This window comes from Canis aureus, chromosome 24 (genome assembly GCF_053574225.1).
Source record: "Canis aureus isolate CA01 chromosome 24, VMU_Caureus_v.1.0, whole genome shotgun sequence".
Taxonomy (NCBI): Eukaryota; Metazoa; Chordata; class Mammalia; order Carnivora; family Canidae; genus Canis; species Canis aureus.
Window position 1 is genome coordinate 22,537,006 of NC_135634.1, and position 13,965 is coordinate 22,550,970.

At 34.2% G+C, this 13,965-nt stretch overlaps 1 long non-coding RNA gene across 1 annotated transcript in view; it reads left to right on the plus strand.

Moving 5' to 3' along the window:
• The first annotated feature begins 295 nt into the window (after positions 1-295).
• Positions 296-13,965, plus strand: part of LOC144296475 (uncharacterized) — a 33,957-nt gene continuing 20,287 nt past the window's right edge. Inside the window, exons 1-2 of the long non-coding RNA XR_013363584.1 lie at positions 296-478; positions 1,268-1,335. This is a non-coding gene — a long non-coding RNA (uncharacterized LOC144296475). The remainder of the gene's footprint in view (positions 479-1,267; positions 1,336-13,965) is intronic.

Here is a 13,965-nt window from a genome sequence, read left to right on the forward strand (position 1 = left end):
TTTATATTTACATATACATTAGCATTTTAACTTCTTAAATTTTGTATTATCTTCTGAGATCATTATTGTTTTTTTTTTTTTGAGATCATTATTGTTTATCTTGAAGAATTACCTTTTATATATTGTCCTTTAGTATCAAAATTTTGGGAAATTAATGCTTTCATTTCCTGTTTTTCCAATAAGTATATTTCTTTTAGCTTGAAGGATTTTCACAGGGTATAAAAATGTAAGTTGAATTTTTTTTTTTTTTTAGCAATTTAAATATGCCCTCCTCCTTTGCATCCTCCAGCTCCACTGCTGCCTCCCCCTGCAGCAGGATTGTGGGTCACGGGGAGCCTGCGAAGTTTTACAGATACGATAACTTACAGAGACAGCCGATTTATACGATCCAGCAAGAGGCCGAACTGGTATAATATCCTGACTGTAAATTGGCATTTTATTATGGTCAGCTTGATAATTACTCAGAAATTCTTTGAAGGTAATATTTGCTTTCCTTTTGACTGCTTCTATGTTACATTTTTTTAAATGCTCAACAATTATAATATGATGTGCCTAGGTCTGAATAACATGCAGTTAGAAAAAGTAATGACAGATCCTAAAGATGAAGGCTTGTCTTGGTGTTGACTTTATTTAGTAAGTCAGAAAGAATGGAAGAATAATTTTTTAAGATTTTATTTATTCATTCATGAGAGACACAGAGATAGAGAGGCAGAGACACAGGCAGAGGGAGAAGCAGGTTCCATGCAGGGAGCCTGACGTGGGACTTGATCCCGGGTCTCCAGGATCAGGCCCTGAGCTGAAGGTGGCACTAAACCGCTGAGCCACCTGGGCTGCCTGGAAGAATAAATTTTTTTAAAAAATAATAGTATGTAAAAACTAGTAATACATGAATTTTCTTTTCTGAAAGAGTATGTTTTTAGAGAGATTTGGATAAGAAAAAATGTGGGAGAATGTTGAAGAATATTAAAACTTGAAAGAAAAACAAGTACTTAGGGATATTTGATAAGGATTTTTAACTTTTTGTTACCTTATTTTTACAGCAATATTGATCTTAAATGCAATAAAAACCTCTACTTTCTTCTTTACAACATTAATTAGATGAATCCCAATTATAACTGTTCTGATTTTTCAATGTTTAAAATGAACAACTTTGAGACACATTTTTGAAATAGCAATATTCAGTACTTCATGATGGACTGGACGTGGGGGAAGAACAAAAAGATAAAAATTCAAGATTATATTCATGTTTTTTGATTTGGCTAACTAGGTGACTGGTGCCATTTACTAAAAGCTGAAGAAAACTGGGATAGGAAAACATACATTGGAGAAACTGAGGTAAAAAATAGTAAATATGTCTTAGATATGCTAATTTTAATGTGTGTGGTATGTAAAATGTCATTTTAGATATGCATCCATAATCTAACTGAATGTTCTTTCCTTGAGAAATAGAGTTATCTGCATAGGATTAGTACTTCTCTGCATAGGATTAGTACTTCATTTTTTTTTAAAAAACATTTTATTATTTATTCATGAGAATACACAGAGAGGAGACAGAGAGAGAGGCAGAGGCACAGGCGGAGGGAGAAGCAGGCTCCATGCAGGGAGCCCAATGAGACTCAATCCAGGGTCTCCAGGGTCACGCCCTGGGATGAAGGCAGACGCTAAACCACTGAGCCACCTGGGCTGCCCAGGATTAGTACTTCAAATAACAGGATCAGTTGAGTACTCTGAGGACAGGTTATATAGAAAGAAGTGAAAAGTCTCTAGACTAAGCAGTCTAGAATTCAGAGATCAGGAGTAGGAAAATAATTACAACTCCACCTAGTAGCAAAGTAAGAACTCACAAGGAATAAGAGTACAAATTATTTCAAGAACAAGAGAGTATGTAAAATCAAGTTGCTTATGTACCTGTTAAGAATTGGAGTCTTAGTGATGCTATGTTCAAAGTTCTGAATGGGAAAAACCTGTGACCAAGAATATCCTATCCAGCAATGCTATGATTTAGAGTAGGATGAAAGAGAAAGAGTCTTCAAACAGAAATTAAAGGAATTTATGACCACTTACTCAGCCCTGCAAGAAATATTGAAGAAGACTCTTTGAGTGGAAAGGAAATACCAAAAATGACAGTATGAAGGTAGAAAACATAAAAGCAGTAAAAATGAATATCACTGTAAAAAATCTGTCAAGGAACTCATAAAGTAAAAGGATGTAAAGTAAGACACCATATACCTAGAACATGGGAAGAGAGGAATAAAGAATAGGTTCAAATTTAAACAACCATCAACTTAATATAGACTAATACAAGGAAAAGATGTTATATGCAAACCAAATGGTAGCTACAAATTCAAAACCATTAATAAATAGGTAAAGAATAAAGAGAAATACATCCAAATATACCACTAAAGAAAACCAGCAAACCATGAAAGAAAGAATGGAAAGAAATGATCAGAGAAATTCTTCAGGAACAACCACAAAATAATAATATGGCAATAAATGCATATCTATCAATAATTACTTTGGAACACTTAGTCCATATACATTCCATCAAAAGCCATAGGGTAACAGAATGGATTTAAAAAGAAGACCCATCTATATGCTGCCTACAAGAAACTCATTTTAGACCTAAAGACACCTGCATATCCAAAGGGAGGGGATGGAGAAACAATTATAATAAAATGGATATCAAAAGAAAGCTAGAGTAGTAATACTTATATAGGACAAAATAGACTTTAAAACAAAGACTGTAATAAGAGACCAAGGATATTATATAATAAAGGGGACAATCCATTAATAAGATATAATAATTGTAAATATCCAACCAACACAGGAGCACTCAAATATATAACACAATTAATAACAAACATAAAGGATATAAGTCAATAATAATACAATAATAGGGTACCTTAGATAATCTGTCCACTGATATCAGTGAGGTGTTAAACAGAAAATAAACAAGAAAACAATGGCTTTGAGTGACATACTGTACAAGATTGGATTTAACAAATATATTCAGAATATTCCATGCTAAATACAGGAAAACCCATTCTTTGCAAGTATATATGGAACATTCTCCAGAATATATCACATATTAGGCCATAAAACAAGCCTTAAGCAATTTAAAAAGATTAAAGTTATACCATACATTTTTATTTTTTAAATTTAAATTCAATTAGGCAACATATAGTACATCCTTAGTTTTTTATGTAGAGTTCAATAATTCATCAGCCGCATATAACACTCAATGCTCATCACATCACATACCCTCCTTATTGCCCATCACCAAATTAGTTACCCCCTCCTCCTGCCTGCCTGTCCTCCAGCAACCCTTGGTTTGTTTCCCGTAGTTAAGAGTTTCTCATGGTTTGTCTTCCTCTCTGATCACTCTCCATTTAGTTTTCCCTCCCTTCCTCTATGATCCTCTGTACTGTGTCTCATAACCACATATCTTTTCTGACGACAACACCATGAAACTAGAAATCAACCACAAGAAAAGCTCTGGAAAGACCACAAATGCATGGAGGTTAAGTAATATGCTACTAAACAATGAATTAGTGAACCCAAGAAATAAAAGAAGAAATTAAAAAGTACATGGAAATATATGAAAATGAAAATGCAACAGTCCAATACCTTTGGGACACAGCAAAAATGGTTCTAAGAGGGAAGTTTATAGCAATATAAGCCTAACTCGAGAAGCAAGAAAAATCTCAACCCAAGGAGCTAGAAAAAGAACAAGAAACAAAGCCTAAAACTAGCAGAAAGAAGGCAATATTTATGAGTAGAAATAAGTGATACAGAAACTAAATTAATAATAGATCATATCAATAAAATCAGGAGCTTATTCTTTAAAAAAATTGAAAAACCTCTATCCAGACTTATCAAGAAAAAAAGAGAAAGGACCCAAATAAATAAAATCACAAATGAAAGAGGAGAAATAATAACCAACACCACAGGAATACAAACAATTTTAAGAAAATATTTTGAAAAAAACTATATGCCAACAGATTGGACAATTTGTAAGAAACAAATTCCTAGAAACCTAAAACCTACTGAAACTAAAACAGAAAGAAATAGAAAATTTGACCAGTCCACTTATTAGCAAAGAATATGAATTGGTAGGGGCACCTGGGTGGCTCAGTAGCCAAGCATCTTGACTCTTGGTTTTGGCTCATATCATGATCTCAGCATTGTAAAATGGAGCCCTGTATCAGGCTCTTGTCCTTCTCTCACTTCTCTGCCCCTCCCCTCACTTAAGCACGCATGCACACATTCTCTATTTGTTTTTAAAATAAAGAAATAAAATAATTTTTTAAAGGAATTGAATCAGTGATCAAAAAACTCTCAAAAAACAAAAGTCCAGGACCAGTTGGATTCATGGGCAAATTTTACCAAATATTTAAAGAGTTAATACTTAAACTATTCCAAAAAAATGAAGAAAAACTTCCAAATTCATTCTATGAAGCCTGCATTACCTAATACCAATACTAGATAAAACATCACAAGAAAAGAACTATAGTCCAATATCTCTGATGAATATAGATGCAAAAAATGGCCAACAAAGTACTTCACTGACCATGATCAAGTGGGATTTATACCTGAGTTATGGAGGTGGTGCAATATTCCCAAACTAATCAACCTGATACATTACATCAATAAGGGAAATGATAAGAAACTTATAATCATTTAAATAGATGCAGATAAAGTGTTTCACAAAGTATAATATCCATTTGTGATAAAAGCCCTCAACAAAATAGGTTTTTAGAAGGAGAATACCTTAACATAATAAAGGCTATTTATGAAAAGCCCACAGCTAATATCATCCTAAATGTGGAAAAACAGAGCTTTTCTTCTGTGGTTGGGAACAAGACGGAGATGTCCACTCTCACCACTTTTATTCAACATAGTACTGAAAGTCCTATCCATAGCAATCAGAAAACAAAAAGAAAGAAAAGGTATCCAAATCAGGAAGAAATAAGTAAAAACTTCCACTATTTGCAGATTACTTACTATATACAGAAAAACCATAAGACTCTACCAAAACACTGGTACAAGTGATACATGAATAGTAAAGTTGTGTAGGATACATAATCAACATAAAGAAATCTGTTGCATTTCTATATACTAATAATGAACTAGCAGAAAGAGGAATTAAGAAAACAGTCCCATTTACAATTATACGAAGAACAATGAGATACCTAGGAATAAACCTAACCAAAAAGGTGAAAGACCTGTACTTTGACCTGTATTATAAAGCACTGATGAAAGAAATTGAAGATGACACAAAGAAATTGAAAGACATTCCATGCTCAGGGATCAGAAGACCAAATATTGTTAAAATGTCTACACAACCCAAAGCAATTTACATATTTAATACAATCCCTATGAAAATACCAGCAGCATTTTTCACAGAGTTAGAACAAACAATCCTAAAATTGTATGGAACTACAAAAGATTGCAAATAGCAAAGCAATCTTGAAAAAGACAAGCAAAGCTGGAGGCATCACAATTTTGGGCTTTAGTTATATTACAAAGCTATAGTGATCAATACAGTATGGTGCTGGCACAAAAAAATAGACACACGGATCAATGGAAAAGGATAGAAAACTCAGAAATGAACCTACAACAATATGGTCAATTAATCTTCAACAAGGCAGGAAAGAATATGCAATGGGAAAAGAGTATATTTTCCACAAATGGTGATGAGAAAACTGGACGACTTTCTTATACCATATACAAAAATAAATTCAAAATGGGTTAAAGACCTAAATGTGAGACCTGAAACCATAAAAATCCAAGAAGAGAACATAGATACCATTTTCTCTGACATCAGCCATAGCAACTTTTTTCTAGATAGGTCCCCTGAGACAAGTGAAGCAAAATCAAAGATAAACTATTGGAACTTTGTCAAAATAAAAAGCTGCTGCACAGCAAAGGAAACAATAAACAAAACTAAAAGACAACTACAGAATGGGAGGAGATATTTGCAGGTGACATAAATGATAAAGGGTTAGTATCCAAAATATATCAAGAACTTCTAAAACGCAATACCCAAGAAATGAATAATTCAGTTAAAAATGGGCAGAAGACATGAACAGACATTTTTCCAGAGAAGACATACAGATGGCCAACAGACATATTAAAGGATGTCAACATCGCTTATCATGGCAATGCAAATTAAACCTATAATGAGCTATCACAGCTATCAGAATGGTTAAAATCAACAACATAAAAAATAACAGGTGTTGGTGAGGATTTGGAGAAAAAGGGACATTTATGCACTATTGGTGGGAATACAAACTGGTGCAGACACTGAAAAACTGTGGAGATTCCTCAAAAAGCTAAAAATAGAACTATTGTATAATCCAGCAATCATACTACTGAATATTTACCCAAAGAATGAAAAAACATGAATTCAAAGGGATACACACTCCTATGTTTGTAGCAGCATTATTTACAAATGCCAAATTATGGAATTAGCCCAGGTGTCCATTGGTTGATGAATGGATAAATATTGATAAGTGTACCCATCAATGGAGTGGAATATTATTCATCCATAAAAATATAGAAATCTTGCCATTTGCAATGACATGGATGGGGATAGGGTGTATAATGCTAAGTGAAATAAATCATAGACAAATACCAAATGATTTCACTCATGGTGGCACTTAAGAAACAAATGGGCAAAGGGAAAAAAGAGGGAGAGATGCAAACTAAGAAGCAGACTCGTAAGCATAGTGAACTGATGGTTACTAGAGGAGAGGTAGTGGGGAAGATGGGTGAAATAAGTGATGGGGTTAAGGAGTTCCTTGTGATGAGCACCAGGTGATTAAAATAAAAACTTAAAAAAATTAAAAATGAAAGAATTGGAGTTCTGGAGACCATCAAAATTTTCACTAGAAGAGTTCCAGAAAAATGGTGGGATAGAGAAGCATCTGTTAGGTTTAAGAATATGGTAAATCAGGAACATTCTTTAGAAATAATTGGTTGGGAAAATACAGAAAAAAATGGAATATGGAACAACATTTGTGACAAGGGAGAGTATACCAACCAGCAGAAAACCTGTTTGTAAGCTGTAGTTACTCTAACAAGTAAGGGACCCGGACAGTTTAGGAGTGACAATGTATAATTTATGGTGTTAAAGTCTGAGTCCACAGCCCATTTTAATTTGCATTGTAATTTGTTTATTGAAAGAAGACAGGTATTGTACATTTGGTGATAGAAAATGATATAATTAGGATGTGAAGATTTCTGAATTGCTTAGGATTTCAAATACAAGTTCAGAAGCTCAAAATGATGCATGAGAAGAAGGGTGATATGTGAGAACAGTGTGATAAATAGTCATCCTAGAGATTAAGAACAGGTGTTCAAGAGAAAAATAATGAGGTTTTCAAGGCAGTCTTGAGTACACATGGAAATGGATGATCATGATGGGCACCTGGGTTGCTTGGTCAGTTCAGTCTGACTCTTGATTTCAGCTCAGGTCATAAGATCAAGCCTTTCCACATGATTGTACAAGAGAGCTTGCAAGTTGTAAATTTTTGAAATAAATTGAGCCTCTAATAATGTTAAATGATTAATAAAGCTCATACTTACATAAGTAAAATATAAGTTATATTTGAAGGTTTTGGAAGCAATGCAATTTTTAGCAGTAAAATCCCATGCTATAATATGGGATTAGGGTAATTGAATGGAATGAAACAAAAGGTCATAGAGATCTAGAGGTTAAGAGTCTTAGAGGCAAGTGGGCCAACTGGTCTAATTACACAAAGTCACCAAAAACAGAAGTGTTATTCATGAGCCAGGTGCTAAATCTTACTAATATGACTAGAAGAGAGCAGATAGGTTGTGGAAGACCATAAAACAAAACAAAACAAAAACAAAGAGAACATGGAAAAACAATGTCATAAACTTAACTGAATGATGAAGAGATTTTATAAGTAGAAGGAGATAAATGGTTTGGAGACAGCAGTGGATGGTGAGAAACTAACCCCACCTTACATTTCTGATGTGTGTGGCATGAGGCAAACCAAATGGGTTCTGTTGAAGAGAAGATTAGTCTTTTCAATTAAGGTAGGACAAATATTCTGGAAGAGGATGAAGATACAGTAGAATGATGTGGTCAAAGCAAATTCCCTGGGGGCAGAATGATTATGATTTGGGCCAGAAGAGGAGAATGGTGGTAATAAAATGATAAAGGGATATTTAGAATGAGATACAGAAAATAACGTGTAACATCTTGGAAAACCTAGACTCCTGGTGGAATTGGAAAAACAAGTAAGCATTATTAAGATTTATTAATGCAGTGAATATGGTGAATTTGGTGGGCAATTATCAAGACACTGAACAAAACAGAGTAGTCCTTGCTCTGACATTGAAGTGGGGAGTGGTGCAATATAAATAATTTTATAGAGTGAGATAATAGTGCTTAGAACACAAACACAGCTCGATGAGGGATACAGAGTGGTGGGGAAGCATTATTTTACATATAATATTTAAGAACAACTCCAGTTAAAGTGATACTTGAACAAAGTACAGTGGTGTCAGGTCTGTGGTAGGAGATAAAGTGGAAAATAGTTGGGAGCCAGAATGTGGAAGATTTAGGAACTTCTGTGTAAAGCTCTGAAAAATCTCTGATTTTTACTTTGAGTGACTGTAAAACCACTGCAGTGTTTTTAGCCAAAGGGGGATTTGATCGGAAAGGAATTTTGGAAGTGGCATTCTGGCTGCTTCTTTGAGAATTAACTATAAATGGATAAAAGAAGAATCAGGAAGATCAATTTAAAGATTATTGGATTAATCCATATACAAGTGAAGAATGGCTTCGAATAGATAGTAAGAAGATTGGTTTCTTGATGTTGATTCTATCTTCAAAATACATCATTTGGTACTATATTGCAAGACAGGCAGAAGAGAAACAAATAATTGCGACCATTAAGTATATATGAGTGTTTTTCCTGTCAAACAGATAAAGTTGAATCATTCTATATTGAGATGGAAAGGCAAAGAGCAAGTGTATGGGTTGGGAACAGGAGTTTGGCTTTGGATATCCTAGTGGAACTGTCCAATAGGCTAAGTAGGTAAGTATATACTTGAGTTATTATTTGGAAGCATATAGCATGTGGTGGTATTTATATCCATGAGACCTGTAGAGATCATGTGGAGAGCTTATATGGTTAAATAGAAGGATTTAGAGAATAAAGTCTGGGAGACTCTATATTTTAGAGATTAGGAAATGAGGAGGAACCAGCAAAGTGGTTGACAAGGACTAACTTAAGGTGAAGTAGGAGAACTAAGTGTTGAAAAAAAGTTCTTCATTCCCCTTTGTTTTGTCATACTTTCCATTAATTTCATTTTCCTCCTTATTTTTACCTTATTTGTTTTTAAGATAACACTATGAGGAGTTACTGAGATTTTAGTAATTGCTGTCTCATTTACTATGGCTTCTTATTAAAATTTCTCTTTAAGTATTTCTCTGGTATGTATTAATAAAGATTAAAACAAACAGTCTTTTGCAAGTATTTATCCAGATCTTGGCATGGCTTTCAAGGTAGTTATTTTAGTTGTGATAAATGTGATAAATTTTGTATGTGGCAGAAACTTGGAATTGGGAAACAATCCTTAGAAGGATAAATTTAAGATGGCACAATTGCATACTTTTAAAAATGATTGAAAGGGATAATAGTTGGCATTTATGAAGGATTGTTGTTTGGAGCATTTTTAGCAGAAAAAAACAAACATTCTACCAAAAATATAAAAGAGTTGATCACATAATTTTGAATTGCTGTTAAAAATTTCCAAAGCTCCATTAAGCTGGGAAACACTATTTAAAATAGCAGAGAAACCCATTCCTATAATTTTACATTTTTATCTATGACTCTTTTTTGTTTTGTTTTCTTAGAGGCTAATTTAGCAAAGATTGAAGATAATTTTGGAAAAATATTCTGATTTGCTCATTATTCTTCCAAACACACAAGGGAACATCTGACAAACTTTAGTAAAATCTTGCTATCTGAGAGCTAAATACATCCCACATATTAATGAAGCTCTGTAATGGTAATGTAACTCTGGAAATCTGGTTATTAGAAATAATAATGTCTCAGGGGAATTAACATGCCGTTGGCTATGTTTTGAGAGTTAGAATATGTCAAGGCCATAGTGTTGCCTGGCTACTGAAATGATAATACACTCATTGTAAAATACTCCTTAAAGAAATGTGAACTATATTTAAGTTTTTATTCAAATTTTATTTGAAAAAAGAGTATCAGCATGTTCCTCTAACTATAGATGCCAATGATTTATAAACAATTTAAATTTAGACATGTCTAGTTTTAGTATTAATGAATTTAATATTGTTTATGGTTAAAGATTTTCATAGATCACTTCATAAATTAATTTTGTTATGGATGCATACATAATGAATATGTATATAAGTTTGTTGGAGTCCATATTTGCAATTCTCATGTGTACTACTGCCTGGATATATGTGTATGCTCTAAAGGTCTAGTTTATAAATATAAACTTTTAAAATCCCACTTTCTAGCTCACACTTAACTTTATTTTTTATTTTTTTTAATTTTTATTTATTTATGATAGTCACAGAGAGAGAGAGAGAGGCAGAGACACAGGCAGAGGGAGAAGCAGGCTCCATGCACCGGGAGCCTGATGTGGGATTCGATCCAGGGTCTCCAGGATCGCGCCCTGGGCCAAAGGCAGGTGCCAAACCGCTGCGCCACCCAGGGATCCCTATACTTAACTTTATGAATTGTGTGAATTGCTTTATTCTTGGTGATTACATTTTCTTAACTGTAAAAGGGATTAAAAGAACTTTTCTTCATATTTAAAATAGTTGTTATAAAGATGAAATTTGATCTTTAAAATACTATTTAAATTACATATATAATATTTATAAAAATATATTAAATTAGAATAAAAGTCTAGAATATGTTATCAGAATAATAATTTCTGAATAGCTCCAGAAGACAAAATTATTCAATAACTATTATTCAATAACTATTAATTATTTGCTATGTATTAAGCTCCTTATCAGGAATTAAGGATTCAGTGGAAAAAAATTCTGATTTTCTAAAATTTATGTTCTGCTGATATGGGACAGGTAATGACCAATACACAATAACTAGAAGATGATAGATTATGTAAAGAAAACACTTTTAAAAGAGAAGGAAACTAGCAGTAGCTGGGTGGCACAGTCCATTAAGCATCTGACTCTTGGTTTCTGCTTAGGTCAGTATCTCAGAATTGTCAGATCAAGCAGCATTGTGTTCCATGCTCAGTACAAAGTCTGCTTGGGTTTCTCTCTGCCCCTTCACCCCGCCTCTCTGTCTCTTTATCAAATAAATAAGTAAGTAAATAAATAAGTAAGTAAGTAAGTTAAGTTAAATAGAATGAGATGGCCAACATCACTGGGAAGATCACATTTGATTAATAACTTAAAAACATGATGAAGAGGGCAGCCCAGGTGGCTCAGCGGTTTAGTGCCACCTTCAGCCCAGGGCCTAATCCTGGACACCTGGGATGGAGTCCCACATCGGACTCCCTATGTGGAGCCTGCTTCTCCCTCTGCCTGTGTCTCTGCCTCTCTCTCTGTTTCTCTGTCTCTCTGTGTGTCTCTCATGAATAAATAAATAGAATCTTCAAAAAAATGAATAAAAATGTAAGGACATTTAGAGGAATAATATTTCAGAAAAAGGAAACTTCAATGCAAAATATCACAGTGGAAGCCTCAAATGAAATTTTAAAAAATATTTTAAATGGAACAAAAATGAAAATACAAATTTTAGAGATAAAGCTAAAGCAGCATTAGGAGAGAAATGTATAGCATTGGATACTTACATTGCAAAAGAAGTCTCAAATTGGTACTCTAAGCTATTTTAAGAAACTATAGAAGGAAGAATGAATTAAACACAAAATGGCTGAATGAAAGATAATTTAGATAAAAGAAGAAATCAATTACTTTGAAAAACAACAAGGAATAATCAATAAGAGAAAGCCTGTTTTCTGAGATCAAAAAATGATAACTCTCCAACCAGGATTTTTTTTAAAGATTTTATTTATTCATGAGAGAGAGAGAGGCAGAAACACAGGCAGAGGGAGAAGCAGGCTTCATGTAGGAAGCCTGATGTGGGACTCAATCCGGGGACTCCAAGATTACGCCTTGGGCCAACGGCAGACACTAAACCACTGAGCCATCCAGGGATCCCCAACCAGATTTTTTTTTTTTTTTAATGAGAGGGAAAGGGTCCAAGATGGTGAAACAGGAAGACACTGAATTCACCTCCTCCACAGACACACCAAATCTTATTTATTTCTAAAGCAATTCCTCCTGAAGAAAAACTGATGGCTGACTGAAAAGATTCTGACAAGGAAAGAGAGAGAAACCACAAAGAGAAGTTCAGGAGATCTGGACACATATTAACAAAGGAAACTCCCACCTCCAATACTACAAAATGCAGTGGAGAGAGAATACTAAAGGTCTGTGAGTAGATTCATCCGTCCTTGGGCAAAGAAAAACAGCTGCTGTTTAAAAGAGCACTCAAATACAAAGGAATGAACACTAGAATCCTGCCAAACAGTAGCAGGGGAGCTGCTAGAGTTCTCTCTGGATCATCAGGGCTGCTGAATACCATGGTTTATATTCCCTCTCTACCTTGATGGTGTGTATGAGAGCAGGGTTCTCATGTCTAGCCAGCCTACTGCTTTGTGAATCCCAGCCCCAGCCATCCCACCAAGGCTGCACACCAAGATACCACTGGTCAGTGCTCACTACAGCTCCAGCAATCTTGCAAAGGTGATACAGGTACAAAGTACCCCAAAATACTCCAGGTCCACATAACTTCAGGTTCAGATAGATTACTAGAGCACCTCCAGGATGAATACCCTGGGACCTCCTGTCTTACCTGCTTTGGTTCCAGTTACTCTGCCAGGGTACACCCTGTGTAAGGCTCCTTGGAAACCCCTGGCTTGTAACCCACAGATGAAATCTAACAAACACATAAAGAAGAGTTAATACTTATTTTTCTCAAACTATTCCAAAAAAATAGAAGGGTAAGGAAAGCTCCCAAATACATTCTATGAGGCTGACAGTACCCTGATAACAAAATCAGACAAGGACACTACAAAAACAAACAAATGAAACAGTACAAGCCAATATCCCTGATGAAAATAGATACAAAAATCTTCAACAAAATATTAGCAAACTGCATGCAACAAACATTAAAAGGATAATCACCACAATCAAGTGGGATTTGTTCTGGAGATGCAGGGATGCCTGAATATTTGCAAATCGATCAACATGAAAAAACAAAGAGTAACAATCATATGATCACCTCAATGCAGAATACAGTATTTGAAAAAACTCAACAGCCATTCAAGATAAAAACTCTCTACAAAGTGGATTTACAAGAAAAATACCTCAATATAATAAAGGCCATGTATGAAAATCAACAGCTAATATCACACTCAATTGTGAAAAACAGTACTTTTCCTCTAGGGTCAGGAACAAGACAAGGACGTTCCTTCTCATCACTGCTATTGAACATATAGAAGCCCTAGCTACAGGAATCAGACAATAAAGAGAAATAAAAGACATTCAATTTAGTAAAAAAGTTAATCTATCATTATCTGCAGATGACATAGTACTCCATGGAAGAACCTAAAGATGCCAGCAACAACAACAACAAACTAAAAAACTATTAAAAGTAACACACAAATAGAAATACTTAGGTACAAATCTAGCAATGGATTGATATATATATAGATGTCTATATATATTCTGTATACTGAAAACTTAAAAAAAAACCTGGATAAAATTTTAAAATATCTAAGTAAAAAGAAGAATATATAATGTTCATATATCTGAAGACAATATTAAGATGTAAAATTTCCCCAATATTATCTATCAATTCTATACAATGCCAACAAAAGTTCCAGAAAGCTTTTTTTGGGTAGATA